Source organism: Carlito syrichta, unplaced genomic scaffold (assembly GCF_000164805.1).
Source record: "Carlito syrichta isolate Samal-C Ts95f unplaced genomic scaffold, Tarsius_syrichta-2.0.1 Scaffold302385, whole genome shotgun sequence".
Classification (NCBI taxonomy): domain Eukaryota; kingdom Metazoa; phylum Chordata; class Mammalia; order Primates; family Tarsiidae; genus Carlito; species Carlito syrichta.
This window is the reverse complement of record NW_007246481.1, coordinates 49,131-68,126: the sequence shown is the minus strand read 5'-3', so window position 1 is coordinate 68,126 and position 18,996 is coordinate 49,131. Positions and strand designations below refer to the sequence as shown.

Genomic DNA, 18,996 nt, shown 5'->3' with positions numbered 1-18,996 from the left:
GAGGTATGCAAATTATATGGCAGCTAATTCAAAATAGCCACTATAAAGATACTTCACAAGCTCGAAAAATTGTACGTGAGAAAAATAAGAATGTCGTTAAAGAGCTTGAAAATATAACCCTCAACATTTTAGAGCTGAATAATACAAATACTGAAGCAAAAAAATTATCTGGAGGGATTTAACAGCAAACACAATCAAACAGAAAAAATAACTAGCATACTCAAGTACAGATCAATTGAAATTATCTAGTCAGAATAACAAAAAAAAGAAGAGGAGGAAGAAGAAGAAGAAGAAGAAGAAGAAGAAGAAGAAGAAGAAGAAGAAGAAGAAGAAAAAGAAGAAGAGCAACAACAGAAGAATTAGGACAAAAGAATGAAGAAAGCCTAAGGGACTTACGGGGCACAATCAAGTAGACCAATATTCGCATTATGAGAGTCCTAAAGAAAGCAAAGAGAAGAAAGCTACTTAAAAAAAAATGACCAAAAACTTTTCAAATTTGGAAAATAAAATGGACATCCAGATTCACGAAGTCCAGTGGCTTCCAACGAGTATCAATTCAAAGATGTGAAGGAACACATTGTAATAAAAAGTTAATAGTCAAAGATGAGGAGAAAATTTTAAATGAAGCAAGAAGAGAGTGACTTGTTACTTTCATAGGCAACTTCTTATTCATGGGACTTCTCATAAGACTATCAGTGGATTTCTCAGAGGAAACTTTGCAGGCTAGAAGGAAGCAGAATGATGTATTCAAAGTACTGGAAGTAGAATACAGCTAAGCAAACATGCTACACTCTGGCAAACAGTCTTTCACAAACGAAGAAAAAATAAAGACTTTTCCAGATAAACAAAAGCTGATGGAGTTCATCATCACTCGACTTGCCTTCCAATAAATGCTAAAGAAGGCTCTTTAAATTGAAATAAAAAATTACTGGACAACAACACACAAACATAGAAAGCCATAAAGCTTTCCCATAAAGGCAAATATATAAAAGAATAGAGAGTACCAATACTGTAATGGTGGTACATAAATAACTTTTGGTGTCAAAATTAAAAGACAAAGGTATAAGCATTAACTGTAACAATAAAACCTTAATAAATAAACTCTATAAAAAGATGTAACTTGTGATGTCAATAACATAAACAGCTGAGGAAGTGGTATAAGGGTAGAGTGTTTGTATACAATTAAGGTTAAGTTATCCTCACCAGCTTAAAATAGATTGTTATATTCACAGTAACAAGAACATGGAACCAACTATGCTGCCCATCAGAAGAGGACTGGATAAAAAAAATGTGGCACATATACACAATGGAATGTCATGCAGTCATAAAGAAGAACAAAATCATGAATTTGACAGCAACTTGGATGAACTTAGAGTCTATAATACTGAGTGATCTCTCACAGAAACAAAGAAATGATTATCACATGTTCTCACTCTTAAGCAGACCTTGAACAATCCTCATAATACTATAAGAAAAGGATTGACAGTAGCAGGAAACTGTAGGGAGTGTGGGGAGTGGGGAGATGGAATTGGCAGTAGTGGGGAAGGGGGAGCACACCTCATCCACAAGAGCACCTGCATAATGAACATTTGCATACCTAACCCTGAAGTGTATACCATGTCTTTAAAATAAAAAAAAAACTTAAAAACTCAAAAAACATTGTTATTATTATAAGATCTGCCGTGTAAGCCCCAAAGTACTCACAAAGATTACATATGAAAGACACACACAATAAAATGAAAAAGGAATCAAAGCATCAAAAAGATCAATGAAACACAAAGGAAGATAACAAGAGAAAAAAGGAGGAACAGAAAGCTACAGTATAGACAGAAAACAACAAATGGCAATAGGAAGTCCTTCCCTATCGTAATTACTTTAAATGTAAATTTATTAACACCTCATTCAAAAGTCATAGAGTAGATGAATGGTTTTTTCTAAAAAGATAAAAATAGAAAATGAAAAAAAAAGAAGGAAAAGAATATCCGACTACATGCTGTCTACAAGAGACTCATTTTAGATTTAATGACTTGCATAATAAAAAAAGTTTGGTATATTTTGAGAATTACCAAAATGTGACACAGAGACACAAAGTAAGCACCTGCTGTTGGAAAAATGATGCAGACAGTCTTGCTTTCTGCAGAGCTACCACAAACCTTCAATATGTAGAAACTAAGATTTACAAGGAGCTCAAATGTGCTGAAAGGAAAAATGCAAACAGCCCCATTAAAAAGTGGGCAAAAGACATGAATAGACACTTCTCAAAAGAAGATATACAGGCACCCAATAGACACATGGAAAAGTGCTCAGCCTCACATCATCATCAGAGAAATGCAAATCAAAACCACATTGAGATACCACCTAACCCCAGTAAGAACGGCCATCATTCATAAAACAAACAACAGATTCTGGTGAGGATGTGGAGAAAAAGGAACGCTTTTACACTGCTGGTGGGAATACAAACTAATACAGCCTCTCTGGAATACAGTGTGGTGGTTTCTGAAAGAACTAGAAATTGACCTTCCATATGACCCAGCAATTTCCCTATTGGGAATATACCTGGAAGAACTCAAATCATTCTACAAAAAAGATACCTGCACAATTGTGTTTGTTGCAGCTCTCTTCACAATAGCAGAAACATGGAACTAACCATGCTGCCCATCGAAGCTGGACTGGATTTTTTAAAATGTGGTACATGTACACAATGAAATATTATGCAGCCATAAACAAGGACAAGCATATGGACTTCGCAGCAACTCAGATGGATTTAGAGTCGATCATACTCAGTGATCTGTCACAGAAACAAAGAACAGAGTACCATATGCTCTCACTCATAAGCGAACCTAGGACAATTATAATACTATAAGAAAGGGATGGGCAGTAGTGGGAAACTGTCAAGGGAAGGGAGTGGGATGGGCAGCTAAGGGAAACTGCTAGGGGAGGGAGAGACACACCTCATCAACAAAGATACCTGCATAATTAACTTTTGTATACCTAACCCTGAATTGTGCCCCATATCTTTATAATAAAAATAGATAAATAAATAAAATGGGGACAGAGACAAAAAATATGAGGTGTGTTTATAGCTGATAGAGTCTGATTAGTGCAGAGAACTTTCTGGTTCTAGATAGTATAGTTCTGTTAACATTGCCTAATTTATCAATCTATAAGTCTATCTATTTACTTAACTTCTCAGTAGATCAGTGTTTGTTGTTAACTTTGTGACCCAGTTTGTAGACATAGTATTCCAACCACCTGAACGCCATTTCTAATCCTTTTACAAAATAAAGCTTGTGTTCATTGCTTCTGACCACTAACATCGTAGATTTCAGGTAGGTAATGTGTTTCCTTTTCTCCATCCCAATGGTCATCACAGACTTTTCCTCATCAATATTTACCATATGATCCTACTCTCTATTTGTTTAAAATAAACAAATCCCAACAGACATTAGTCTTCCTTTCTCAGCAGAGTGAAGTACATTCACAGCATTAAATAAATCTACTACATTGGAATTTTAATTTTTAAATCTACTACAAATCTACTACATTGGAATTTTAATTTCTGTATACATTTTAATTTTGATGACTGACAGAACCAGTTTAAACTGACTTTAATTGAGAACTTTCAAAAATTACATTACAAATTGCAAATAGCCACCTGCTATGCAAGAGAATCTACATTCTCTCTAAATGTGAAAATTTGAAATTGTTGATTTCAATGGGTCCCAGGGGCATTCTGGATATTTATTAGGGAATTTGGGGGTTGTCACAATGAACGTTGGGTACACAGGTGGCCAGCCTGACACACATTGGTGAAGAAAAATCTGTTTATCGTAATCTAAAGCTGGAATCAATTGTGTTTTACATATAAAGCAAAATATTTGTGCAAGCTTTAAATATGCATGGGCTTTTCCCAGGAATGAAGCCACTAAAGGGTCAAGGGAAGACTGTATTCTGTTTTGTTCAGACCTTTACCAATAGCTCATCATCATTTTGAGAGATTACACGCCCCTGCACTTGTTCTAAGGCCCTGTGACTGTGAACTGCATTGGCAGTTGTCTCACCCCAGCAACTCTCCATCTAGGTGAAGGTATGTGAGTGCCCTATTATGTTTCTACTGTGTAGTTCAGTCATTTATCATGGCAATGTGTATGATAAAAAATTGCTTTGCTTTTATTTCTCCTTTTATTACAGATCGATGTCTATATTTGTTTCTAATTATTACTAGATGACATTATGCAATTTATTTTAAGACAACAAAGAAAGGGTGTTGCCAAATACTTGTGATGTAAAGGGGATTTCAAGGGGGTTTCACGAGGCCCGTGACCCTGTAGTCTTCATTGTGTCACAGCTGTCCTGAGATCTGGAGTTTGTTCAAACTTATCCTATTAGCTTAGTCAAGGAACAGCTCATCAACCCAACTCTTGGCTTATGTAAGTTATTGCCTAGGTTGAATTCAATGGGTTTGAGCCATATCTCTAAACCCAGTTCCTTACCTCGAATCTTAATTCTTGTCATGGTGGTATTTTCTTTACTTTCCCAAAGCCTTTCCTGTGGGTCCTACTTGGTTTCTGCCATTTTGATGCTCACTTATCTCCTCATCAGATTCCCAGTACTCTGTAGAAATACTTGCTTAAATTGTGTAATCTCTTAGTCCGAAATATATCTTGAATATTTCTGAATTTGGTGTTTTTTATTATGGTTGGGTAGATTGAATATATAATCATATTTGCATAGGACAAAATGGCATGCGACTTTTTAGATAAGTCAACAACTTTAATCCCTTTAGCATCTCATTTTCACAGTCATAAGTGTCCACATTTGACAGATAAATGTTAGGGTCACCCTTATTGTTAAAAAACTCAGTTAAGCAAAGAGTGCAACTTACAGAGAGGTCAAAAGACATCTTTGAAAGGCAGAATCTGACTCTCAGTTGGATGTTAACTGCTAAAAGCTTCCAATTTACTACCTCTCTCTCTCATCCCTTCCTGTCCCACATCTGAAAGTCAGTAATAAAACCTATGGATTCCCTTGTTTGGCACCAGCACAAAGTTCTAAACACACGAACTAAGCTGGCCAATGTTCCATCAAAATTCACGTCCATTCGGAACCTCAGAATGTGACCTTCTTTGGAAATAGGATCTTTGTAGAGGTAGTTACCTAAATTAAAATGAAGTCATACAGACTAGGGTGGGTTCTCAATCCAATCTGACTGGTGTGCTTATGGGAAGAGGAGAAGACACACAGAAATAGCAAGAAAAGACCATTTGAGGATGGAAGCAGAAACTGGAGTGATGGAAGTACTAGCAAAGCAAAGACCGGTGGCAACCACCAGAAGAAACTAGGCGAGAGGTATGGAACAGATTTTTTTTCTGAGTCTCCATAACAAGTCAACTTCACTGACACTGTTTTCAGGTGCCTGGCTTCCCGAATTGTGAAAGAAAATACTTATGTTGCTTAAAGCCACCTGGTTTGTGGTAACTTTTTACAGCACCCTGAACAACTAATATACTACACAAGCCTTGGCTAGCCCCATCACCTAATCACGGTACAGTCCACAACCAGAGAGAGGCTTTCTTGCTCTCTCAAGCCATTTCAGACCTGTCTGGCAGTCTGCTGTGCTATCCCTAGGAAGTATCTGAAGGTATTTTTAAAATACCTTCTGGGTGCATGTATGACTTCATCAAACTTGACATTGGTTTCCTGTCTTTTAAATCAGGATCTGCCATAGCATGGATGCTTAAGTTTTAAGAAAGCAGGAAGAATTTGGAGATATCAGTATTTTTCATCTGTAAATGGGCAGATTGGGCCATAAGTAGGGTCATCACATATAAGAATGGGATGTCAGTACTCTTCACTCCAAGTTTCATGGTCGATATCCCCATTAGATTTTGTACTCTTTCCAACTAAAACTGAATTAATCCTTATTTTCTTTGTCAACAGAGAACTCTGGGAAACGATTCTCAGTTGCTTTTCCATCCCTAGAAGACTACGGAGTGTTGAGTTCCACTCAACTAGCAGTTTTCTACTCAACTTCTGGCTATTGTTTCCTCTTGATTTAATAGTTTTTACCCCCAAATCCTGTAGCTAATTTTTTCCCCTCTCCCTACTGCCTCTTCTTTAGTGTTGATAACTTGGTATCCACCTTACCCCCAATCAATATTTTTTTTTCTTCCAAGTTGCTGAGCAGAAGTGCACATTTTTCAGGATAGGAAAATTCAGCATTCTACGATAGCTCAGTAATGTTTTATTTAACTTGGCTTCTCCCACACGTTTTCTCAGTGTTGTAGGGCGAATGACTGGAAAATACATAGGAAGTGTCAAGACGTGTTTATTCAGTTCTTCAGACAGTGTACTTTGTTGGTGGTTATTATGTGTTGCAGGTGGTTTACATTTTATGCACAAACGCGCTGTCATACGTGTGTCAGCCAACAAATAAAAAAGTCCATTACATACGTAGCATCCTCAGATGTCAAAAACGGAAGTTTCAAGGAAAACGTATGTGAAAGCGAAGAAGCAAGCCAAGCTGAGAGCTGAGCTGATTCTGCTCAGCAATGTGGTCTCTGACCTCATATCCACCTCTGCTTTAGGCGATAACAAGAGTCTCTCTGTGCAACCTCCTCTATGTTTTTCATCCCGTTTTATGTGCTGGGAAAAAATGTTCGAAATTGACTATTTACAGGGGACTAGAATAAATAAATAATTAGAACTAGGAGTAGTGGACCACAACAAAACCCAAAAGCTATCAAGAACAACAAAACAGAGCAAGGAGTCTGGAGTTCTCTGCTTTTCCCCAGCTCAGCAGCCTCGGCCAGTCACTGAGCCTCTCTGGGCCTTAAGTGGCTCTTCTGTGACAGGAAGGAGGTAGACAAAAAGCACTCTAACACCCTTCACAGCTCTCTGATTTTCTCTTATTCAATTCGTTTCACTGAGAATTAGTAATGTAATAAAAACAAACCTTCCATTCCAAACTGACCTTCATTGTGGAACGTGAAATAGTATATTAGGCTGGCACTACAAATAAAAAGAGGAAGTGCGAATAAGTTTTGGGGACTTACTCTAGGCTAAAAGAAATTCAGTATTACAGCAGCTCCCTTCAAGCCATTACTTATTACCTAGGAAGTTAACAATGTGTATTTTAAAAACAATGAAGTTGTCTTTCTCTATCATGCATTGATCATCTAGAAAAAAATCTTTGCGGTCATTCAAGTTTGCATACAAGAATCCTAACACTGTATAACTTTCTCTTTTCATTGGGAGCAAAATATAAAATCTGAGACTTTGCACTATAAAATGCGAGTGGCAGCCGGGCTGGGTGGCTCAGCCTGTCATCCCGCGCCTTTGGGAGGCTGAGGTGAGCGGGTCGCCTAAGACCGCGGGTTCGAGACCCGCCTGGGCAGCGAGACCTCATCTCTACAGTAAATCAAAAAATCAGCCGGGCGTGGTAGCGCAGGCCTGTAATTCCGGCTACTCGGAAGGCGGAGGCGAAGGATCGCCGGGGCCCAGCAGGTAGAGGCTGTGGTTGCACTCCAGTCTGGGCGACCGAGGGAGACTCCAACTCAAAATAAATAAATAAATACATTAATTAATTAAATTAAATGTGAGTGGATATAAAGCGACAATATTTTTGCTCATTGTGCAACTGTCTTTCTGATATCCCAGTGTCTAGGAGGAAACTTCCACCTTGTGTGTTCTACAGGTTTTCTATTTCTGATAAGAAGGTGAAATCTGGAGAGCACACACCACAATATCTAATCAAGTAAACAAAGGTTATAATGCTCACATCTTTCTTTTTTTGTTTTCTCTCTTCTTTCAGCTGTCCTTTGTCATCTCTTCTGCCAATCAGAACGACAGGCTCTTAGGCAGGCTGCTCTTTATTCCTTGTCACTGTCTGACTGGGACTCAGCACACCAAGAGCACGCCTGTTAGTACACAAACTTGACCACTGATGTTCTCTTTTTAGATCCCTTTAATGGTTCTTTTTATTCTGAAGACAATAGGGGCACATTCTAAGGACACCTGAAGTCTTTTTTGTGTCTGGCCCTTGTCTGTTGGGAGCCAGCCTTGGAGGCCCGCCTGATGACAAAGTTCAGGTGCGCTGAGGACCCCTGGCCGCAAAGCGAGCCTGGGCAGCTGAGGCCCTTCTGTCTTCCATCTTTGCTGTTGATACCGCTGAAGAAATTCTGTGCAGTCATGAAAGAAGATGGCATGTTTATGCGAAGAATCACAGCTAACCTGGAAATATCATGGTTTATTTTCCCATTTTTCCCACTATGCCACTTGGTCTTTTCTAACATATGCAAGGGTTAAACTCTGAAGCGCATCAAGAATGCTTTCTTTCACTTGGTTATAAGTTACTAGATATTGCTTAGGTAATAAATGATATAAGTATATCCACTCATTTGATTTATAATTATGTAATTTAGTGTTTAGACATAAGGATTTTTAGAAGCACAAGTTTATAATAAGTTCATTATGAATTCATTGTAAGTTCTAGCACTTATCTAGAAGTTATGAAGGTGATTTATAACACTGCTTTCACTAACTTAGGATAAGGATTAATATTAAGGTTTTTACTTAATTCTATAGTTAAAACTCTAAGTTAACATTTATAGAGTAGGTTTTCACTGAACTCAGAACATAATAATCAGACACTTTTATGACAGATCAGCTAAAACAGAAAGTAACCTTGAGGGGCCTGGGAAACATTACTAAAAGCTTCTTTTGAGTTCTCTTTAGAAACAGGCACTGCAAGATAAGAGAAAAGTAAGGAGGACATCTGGACAAGGGAGGCGATCACAGGACTCTGAAGAACACAAGAGCCTAAGATGAGAATATTCCTGACACATAAAGAAATATACACTTAGGGAGACTTTCTTGAAACATTTGTAATTTGGGACATTGGACTGAGAGTGTCATTGTTGGCTTTATGAATAAGACGTTGTCTGGAGGCCTAGGGGAATCTTGGTTTGTTTGCTACTGAGACCACTAGCTGGTAACTTTGAAAAGATGTGTATGTGAACGAGTTTTCTTTGTCTTGCCCCTTCAAGAATGGTATAAAAGCTCTGCATTAACTAGCATTAAATTGTCATCTGTTCAAGAAGCAGGTGTCCGGCATATCGTCGTCGTTTGCCTGTCCGTCTCTCCTTCAACACTTCCCGCGACCCTCGCGGGGTGGGCCCCCGCACTTGTCTCTACCTTTCCATTCGCCACTTCCCCTGCAGCAGTCATACCAACACACTCCAGCTTCCTGTACACACTACACACCTTCACATCCCAGGACTTTGCACCGGCTGTGATTCAGGGTTCACCCCACATTTTTCTTCCCACGGCACACTGTTCATCAGTTAAAAGCCCATTCTATGATGAAAATCTGTTGAAAGCTTTAAGGGCAAATCGTGTTTTGGTCTCAACGATGTCTTTATCAAGAGACACTTTTATTAATATGTGTTTCACATTTAATACAATGACGGTTGTAGCTGTTTACATGTTATGTGCTAAATTACAAGCTCCAGGAAAAATGAAGCCTGAAGTTGTGTATTATCCTCAGGCCTTTGCTCAGTGCCTATCACATAGTAGGTGTTCATTTAAATTAGTTGAATGATATAAAAGAATAATAATACTTATTTGGTACTTAATATCTGCTAGGCACTATTATCTGTTCTAAGAAATTTTTGTGTCTCGACTCATTTACACTGTACAACAATTTTATGGACTAGGTACTCTATTTCTGATATTCCGACAATGATGCTGAGACACAGGGAAATTAAGGACTTTGGCCAAGGACTCACAACTGGGAAGAAGATCTGGGATTTCAATCTAGACAGTCTTGCTGGAAAACAGGAGTTCTCAGAGCCCATGAGACTCAGGACATTTAGGAGACTTTATCCATCTCTGTCCTAACTTTCAGTGACAAAGTAACTAAAACCAGTCTCTTAAGATTCCAAAGTCAATGGTCTTTCTACTTTATCGTGATACAAATGTCAACATCTTAATCACAAACTATGTAAATTTCTTAGGATTTTAAGCATGCTTTTCATATACAAACACTGGATTGCATTTTATATTTTTGAAATACAAATTTATACTGTTACATCAACTCTCCCAATTAGGAAGAACTTTGTTTGACAATGATTACATGCAATCAAAAAAACAGAAGTAATAATCGTGATGGTAGATAGGAAGTTGAAGCATAGAAGCAGATTTTTACACTAAGGATTCTATAGAAATCGTAAGGGTTGATATAAGACTAGTTTTCAGGAATCTGGGCTTCTTTTTTTTTTAAACCACAATACACTCCATGTCAGCAATTAGACTTGTACCTTGGCCATAAAAGAAGACAGATGGTGAAAACTTAGTTACAGAGTCAAGCCACATTCTGACTTTATGTTTCTGTGGTGTTTCTGAGCTTAGAGGAGACGTTTCTTCTACTTATACATAGACGTTATGTATATTTCAATTTCTAGAGTCATACTCTAAAGGACAATCTGAATTAATTAACTTAACCTTATATCATTTAAACTTTTTTTGCTAAAGGAGGCAATGCAGAGTGGGAAACCTAACAGCTCCACTGTTCTCTATGTATGAGATTTTGGACAAAGTACTTGACTTTTCTACTGTTCTCCTGTTTAGAAAATGGAATAAACACACGGTCTATATCATACAGCGTTTGCAATATGCTTTGCATAGCTATAGCTAATAAAATCTTAGTAGTATCTATTTTAGCAATTATATTGATAACCAATTAGCAATAATAATAAACTTACTTTGGGAAGATCTGTTGAAAATCACATTTTAAAAACCTATCTGCACACTCACCATTTATTTTTTATTTAATTTTTAAACAGCTGGGATAATTTTAAGTTCACTGGAAGTTATTTTCTAGATATTTATTTATACACTTATTTTGTGGCACCATGTTCTGATTACAGGAGTTTTGTGTTGTGTTGCGATCTACCAGGATCTTGTTAATTAACTAGCAACAAAAGACGAATTTCCGTTTCCTCGTTTGTAAAATAAGTTGAAAAAAGGTTGTCACTAAGTTGTTTTCAGCTGAAAGAATATCTTGATATGTTCATGTTTATACTGCAATATTTCCTTGACCTCAAAAAACATTTAAAAATAAATTATCAATAACATATCACATAAGAAGAGTTACAGGGAAAGACAGTTGAAAAAATATTGAGGTGTATAATTTTTTATTGCTTTTTTAAGTTCAAATGATTGCCTTGATGTCATTCTAGCAACAGGGGAATCTCTTTGACCCAGTGTTCTTTAATTATCTGCCAGTTACTTAGATTACAACACAGTGTGGAAGGTTTAAAGTTACTAGTATGATTCGTGAAATGATATTATTTTAGAGTCCATCTTCTTTATTTACAGTATGCCGAGCACCAAAGATTTAGTTTCTTAACAAAATTAATTTATTCTGCTAATTGAAGGCTACAAATGCACAAAACCTACTGAGGTATCAGCTTCTTCCAACAATATCTTGGCTTCTGGGTAACAAGCGGACATGAGTAGCTTCCAAGTGTTATCTCTTGATAATAGCTCACTTCTTCCCTGGAAATGCTACACATAGGAATACATTTCCTCAAGAGAAGTTCCGGTTTCCAACAAGGGCATTGGAAACCCGTTCCAGTCTCAACAGAAAGAATTGGATACAATTTATCATAGCTCTGTACATCTTAACAACTCACACATTAAAACCAAATGCTTCAAAATAATAATTTCATGAAATTGAAAATTCATTTAATTTTGTTTCTGAAACTCTGCTGTGTGAGGGCATGTGTGTGTCTTGAGAACTTCTGGTAGAGAAAACATTTTGTTTCTTTGCATTTCAGTATATTAAAAGCCACTTGAATGTTGGAATGTAAACTCATTAATTCATTGAAAAGCAAAGAGTACGTGAGAAAGGTGGATACTTCTGTTTGGACAGTATTGCCCATTGTTGAACAAAAAATTAGAAGCACGTTCTATGGTCATAAAAGTTTCAAAAGCCTTCTGCTATCACTATGAAATACCTTTTCTGACCTCAGATTACTTTAGTGATATAGAGGGAGATAGAAAACTTGGTTCAGTTGCCTTAATGCATGTGTGTAAATGAGTATTTGCTTCATTTGGTCCCCATCATTAATTCCAATTTGGTTAAAAATTACATGAGGGAAAAAGTGGTTTTCTGTAGTAGCCTGTAGTAAAAGAAAAATTGGTAATGAATGCTATTTCCAGAATCCTGCCCCAGTAAATAACCCTGGTAACTTTAGCATTCTTTGAGAGGTGCAACGTCCATGTTGATATGTCCCAAATGGTTTTGCATTTGACAGTTTCTGAGTCTCCAGAAGACGAGCCAGAAGATGAGTCTCTGAAGATGAGCCAGGTTCATTCACAAACGCCCACTCCATGCCAAAAAGTGAGACTGATTGCATTTGTCAGACCCAGAGATCCCCAACCAGAGGGGAATACATTTGGCTGGTAGTTGTATAATCAGATCACCTACTTATGCTGAATTTGGGGCTCTTGATGAGTATGGTACAATTCAAGTTCCCATAAATTATAACATAATAAGAAAACAGTGACCTGAAGGTATAAACCTAATATGGCCTTAATATATACAAACCATAATTCTGGGTAGATTTTTAGCTTCCAGTCTAGTGTTTTTTTAGTTTAACATAAGCCCTTTTCAAGGTCAGTATATGGTAATATATACTACCATATAAAAACAAATTTCTGAGGCCACAGTATGCTAAAAAATGGATAATAATGATCGCAATAAGAGTAATATAAATAGCCAGTACTTCATCAGAACTTATTATAGTCTAAACACTGTAATAAGAAATTAAAATCATGTAATATTCAGAATCATACTGAATATTGATTTTACTGTCTTCTTTTGCAGATAAGGTAAGAGAATATTTTAAGTAAAGTACTTATGGGCACATGGGCAACAAAATGCCATAGCTAAGATTTTAACCAACATAGGCCTATCAATATAGTTCATGTTCTGAATCACTCTGCCATATTATATGTAATTCTAGTGAAAATTACTATTGTAAAATTTTGCTGTAGTGTGGTCTTTCAAAGTACACTATAACATTTTGAGCCACTGTATACCATATAATTTACTGTTACAACATTTCTTTTTTGTCCCCAATTTTCTTCATCCATTATATTCCCGAAGGTTAAAGTAGCTGAACCGAAAAAGACTTACTATCTGTCATTTAAATCCAGTCACATCTGTACCTCGAGAAATGATCCAGACTATAATCACTTCTACTAACGCAACACTTGTTTAAACTTACCTTTTTCTTGAACGTTACTTCAGTCGTCTCCTAGGTGGTCTTTCTTAGAAACTTTTTCTCTTCCCCTCACCAAGTCTAATCTCAAAAAAGCAGCTAACAGGAACTATTAAATTATAAGTTGGATTATTTCTGTCCTCTGCTCAAAATTTTTCAACAGCACTATTTTTCACTGGGATAAGAGTGATAAGTCTTGTCAACCTCCACCCTCTCGGAACTCATCTTCAGAGACAATGCTCTTTGCTTACTCAGCTTCAAACACAGTAGCATCCTTCTGTTCCTAAAAATTATTGTTCCCTCTGCTGAAATGCTCATTTCCCATATATCGTGATGGCTTGTGCCCTCACGCTTCTTTTTGTTTACTCGCATGCCCTCTTCTCGGTGGCTTTCCTAACCATTTCAAAATCTCAACCCTAGGCACTTTTTGTCCTTTCCCCCCACCTTTTAAAGCACTTGTTCGTATCAAAATACTGTTTCATTGATTTATCAAACTTTTTTGCTAACTCTACCTATTCAAAAGTAAACTTCATGAGATTTTTTTCTTGACTTCTATATTCCCCGTACCTATAAACGTGCTTGCATATTAAAGGCTTTTGATAAACCTCTGACAAAAGAAAGAACGCATGCACAAATGTCACCTCTTTTGTCTAGCTCTGTGCAATCTCTTTATGTTGTTTCCATCTTCTGCACCAGGAACCAAATGCAATGTAATAAGAATGCTCCTAGACTTGGTCTTCACTAGCATCTGGGTCCTAAAACGTCTTCTCAGCTCTGGCTGAGCACCACACATGGTCCTAATATCCATCATCCAGATCTGCATACATCAATTCTTGCCCTTGCTTCTGTTTAGTTGTTTTCAGAAGGCTTTGTGTTCAAATGACAGCAGTTTGGGATCAATTTCCACCTAAAACTTCTCAGATAAATATTCCTCCTACCCTGACCTGGTGCAAGAATGCTCCATCTAAGCGCCACATCAGCGAGGGTGATCCATTCCTGCAATTCTTTCTAGCCATCTTCTCCTTTTGTTATGTAACAAGAATGTTTTTTTCCCTGCTTTTATTTAAGCCTCCTGGTTTTGATACCACTTAGAGTTCAAATTTCCTAACCATTCAGTCCCCCATATAATTCAGGCTTTCTTTATTATTTTGGTTACCAACTTTACAGCGTTATTATCATTATTTTGGTCATGTACTAAGCTAGGTCTGCAAACTTCTGGACAAAGGTAGACATTTTCATCTTTGCTTATGTTTCATCCTAAGGGGAATTCTTGCAATAACAGAATGACAATTCAAAAATATTTCCCTTCGAAAGCAAGCTGTATTTGAGAGAGAGAGAGAGAGAGAGAGAGAGAGAGAATAAAAATCAGCTCTCATTAACTAAATGAGGCAGAGAAAATGTTAAAACACAGATTATGATTTTCAAAATTGGAAATCATGGGAGTCCACAGTTGAATATCTTTAGTATGTGTTTATCAAGCATTGTAAAAATGAGTATCTGGCTTTGGAATAAAGTGAGCCTTAAGTATGTCTCCTTCTTGTAAAATATAATTTTTAAAGAATTTCATACTTAGGGAATAAAATTTTGTCTAAGCCGTTCAAGGGGGAAAAATACATTGTGAGCTGTATTTGCTCAGAGACAAGGCTGCGTCCTGATACTAAGGTCTCCTTCCAGATAATAGGTGAAGAGTTTGGACTGTCACTGTTGTGATTAACTAGAGTCTGCCTGTGATTGCTGCCCTGGGGATAACATATAATCAAGGGAGCACAATTTCTTCTCTTCCTCTATTTTTTTTTTTTTTTTTTGAGTTGGAGTCTCTGTCGCCCAGACTGGAGTGCAGTGGCCGCTCCCGGCCACCACAGCCTCGACCTGCTGGGCTCCGGCGATCCTTCCGCCTCAGCCTTCCAAGTAGCCAGAATTACAGGCATGCACTACCACGCCCAGCTGATTTTTTGATTTATTGTAGAGATGAGGTCTCGCTGTCCAGGCGGGTCTCGAACCCGCGGGCTCAGGCAATCCACTCACCTCAGCCTCCCAAAGGCTCCGGCTCCTCTATTCTTTCATTTGAGCACTTAGATGTTAGGAAACTCAAACACGAAGAAATATTTCTCTAAATTTGAACTCTTTTCCAAAATTTAACCCCCACAATCTATCATACCTTTTATAGCATGCTTTCAGTTCAATTTCATGACGTGTAAGTGGCAGTGGTCAAAAAGGCATGAATTTTTGTAATGATGTCCCACGTTGGTTATTAGAAACTATCTGATCCCCTACTGAATTTTAATGTTCTCACATGTGACACATAGGCTCCAAATGTATCCACATTGGTTTGAGTATTAAGTCTGCTAAGGACAAATGGCACTTGAAAATGATAGCTCTTTCTAAAAAATGTAAAATTTTAAATTGAAATAGTTATTTTCTATGAAGGTGACTTTTATAATAACCATGTGGAAGGCACTGTGTGGTGTTAGAAAAGATCACGCGAGCTTCAAACACCAGAGATTGAGACCTGACTCAGCTTCTTTTCGAGTATGAGTCCCAGGAGAAAATCCCTCAGTCACGCTTACATTTTCTGATATGTAAATTAAAGGCGATGGTACTATCTTCCTTACAGTGATATTGTTGGTCAATGTTATGAACACGCTGTGTAAATTGTCGGGCATTGAGGTCGCATATTTCAGCCAGGTCTAACAACAGTCTAGGTCTAACAACACAGTAGGAAATGGATTGTACAATTTCAGAATTCTTTGCGATGTCAACGTGTCCCGTTTGCTCTTCTCTAGAATTTTAACAAGGAAAAGAAATCTAGCTCTAATAAAAAGTTGAAGATCCTTGGAAGAATCTGTGATGTTTTCATCTAGTCTGATGGAATCTGAAAGTGTGAGTCTTTGTTAATTTTCTTCTACAGTTGTTTTTATATAAAGGAGAAAACGATGTGTTTTGTCAAACTTGAATGCCATAGTCTATATTTATTTTACATGTTACCTAAATAAACCTTTGACGATTAGGTAAAATCATAAACAAACTTATAAACAAAAAAATTGAACTCTCAACCTAAACATTTGGCCAATTTACAGTATATTACTTGGTATGTTAGAACTGAACCATCTTTGATCTTGGCTTTTAACTTTAGAAGATAAAAATAGCAAAAGCTAACTTTTATAAGACTGTATAAAATTCAGTCTTTATTTGAGTCTGCTGATACTAACAATCACTCTGTCATTCAGATAATGTTATTGACAGTAACCACTCACCTTATTAAAAATAAATTGCTTCTGGTAGCTGTTTTCTTATCAACATTATTTTAAAAGGCTCACTAGGCTACTTTGTAAGCATCATAACCAAATGTTTATAGAGAAGGATTCTGATGCCTATGAGCAGGTATTTGCCCAAACTGGGTTTTTTATATAATGTACTTTCTCCAATCTAAGTATCTCTCACCTTGCCCCACCTCATTTTAAGCCTTTGTTCATAATCTAAAGCATGCTTGTGTCTCTCAAAGTACGTTTTACAAATAAAGAGGAAAGTTAGGCACCCAAGGACATGTGCTTTCTGATGACAAGCATGGATTCACTCTAAGTCATGCAAACTTGCTTAAGTCCCTCACCTGTGCCATTGTAGCTTTGATTGAGAACACTGGGTATAGGTACTTTACAGAATGTAGATTTCTCATCCACGTGTAAATGGGGTGATATTGACCTCATTGATTTAGTCTCTATCGGCTCAAATTATCCACTGCTCACAGCTGTTTAAGTCCTAAAGATTAATATATATCCTTTAATTCTATTTGTTTATATTTTATATTTATATATTATTTAAAATTCCTGAATTCTATTTTATGCAAAAATATCTCTTTCTACCTACATAAAGTCTATATTAGAAATCTGCATGAATATATAGTTAGATATGAATATATAGATAGATATGGAACATGTTTAAAATTTTGTTCATAGCCGGGCTCGGTGGCTCAGCCTGTAATCCCATGCCTTTGGGAGGCTGAGGTGAGTGGATTGCCTGAGCCCACGGGTTCGAGACCTGCCTGGGCAGCGAGACCTCATCTCTACAATAAATCAAAAAACCAGCTGGGCGTGGTAGTGCGTGCCTGTAGTTCGGGCTACTCGGAAGGCTGAGGCGGAAGGATCGCCGGAGCCCAGCAGGTCGAGGCTGCAGTGGCTGGGAGCGGCCACTGCACTCCAGTCTGGGCGACAGAGTGAGACTCCAACTCAAAATAATAATAATAATAATAATAATAATAATAATAATAATAATAATTTGTTCATATATTTGATAGGAGTATCTGAAATATACAGATACATCAGGCTTTTTTCTAAAACATTTTCTCAGTACTAAAATCACCGTATCTCTTATGTATCATTTTGAAGCAAGGTTTTATTGTATTTTTAAACCACTAATTATAAATTTTGTGAATTTTCTGGTGCATTCTTTTTATAATAATAATGATGTTCTTCTAAACGAGCAAAGCCAAAACCATCTTTAGGCAATCTCCAGAATGTTATTCAAAACAGGACAAATCAAAGTGGGAAAAATATAAATACACACTAAGGTAAGATATAATGTGTAGGTCCACACCTTTAATACATTCCTTTGCTTTTATGACTTGTTTTCTTGTTCCTTTTTCTTTCTTTTTTTTTTTTCGTAGTCAGGTTACCACGACTACTGTCTTGGCCACTAACCGATGTTCATTGTGAGCTCACGAGGCAGCAAGTTTTGGGTTCAGACCAAGGCTATGTGAATCATATTTTCTTATTATCACTGTCTGGTCATTCATAATACTGAGTCTCAGAAAGGTCGAATAAATTATCTGAGTTTACGCAACTCAAAAGTGGCTGAGCCAGGGTTCTGTCTTCAGAGCTGTACCTCAAACACATTCCCACATGATTCAATTGTCAGCAGATTAATCACCACTCTCACCAAAACCCAACCAGTCCTGTGGCTTCCTGCTTTTCAAAATCTAAAGCGGGCTGACTCTGCTATAATGGCCAAAGTATTAGTCATCTTAACGTTCCCAACAGCTTCCCACAATTCCAAGCTATTTCACTTTGTAATAGGCATAGAGATTTTTATGATATAAAAAATACTTTGTGACTTCATAGCCACTCACGAATGCACTCATTTTCTCGGGGGGCACAGTTTCTGTGTGTTTTGAAGCAGAGAAATTTAAAAGACATTCCATCTCGTGAGTAATATCTTGTGTGAAATAATGACATAAAAATTAAATATCAGCCTTTTAAGAGGAGCTCACTGTGCTTTCCCTGGAGGATAATGGGAGAGTTTTCTGACTTTCCTAAAGCATCTCCTGCATGTCTGATGTGCACTACCCCTGTAGGGAGAAAACAACTTTTGATGTTCACCCTCACAAATGAGTTGGAATATCTTCCACTTATCTGATGGTTTTTTTGTTTTGTTTTGCTTTGTTTTTCTTTCTGGACTCTTATCACAGTCATAAACGGAAATACAGCTGATTGGATTTTTTATATGTGCCAAGCATGGACTGATGCCTGCAAAAGTTAACTCACAGGTGCGTCTGGTATGGAGAGCACGAATTCTCTTAAGCTGCCAGAGACTGGGGAGACAGGGCGAGGGTGGTGCCCCAGTAACTGCCGGATCTGCTTTGGGCCAGAGTCAGTTGGAAATGGATGAAGATGTCACACGGGCAGTCTCAATATTTGACAGCTCAATACTCTGA

The 18,996-nt window shown here is 37.4% G+C and overlaps 1 protein-coding gene across 5 annotated transcripts in view; it reads right to left on the bottom strand.

The window, feature by feature from the left end:
• The window catches only part of LRRC4C (leucine rich repeat containing 4C), a 529,928-nt gene that overhangs the window by 494,082 nt on the left and 16,850 nt on the right, over positions 1-18,996 (bottom strand). The window lies entirely within an intron of this gene.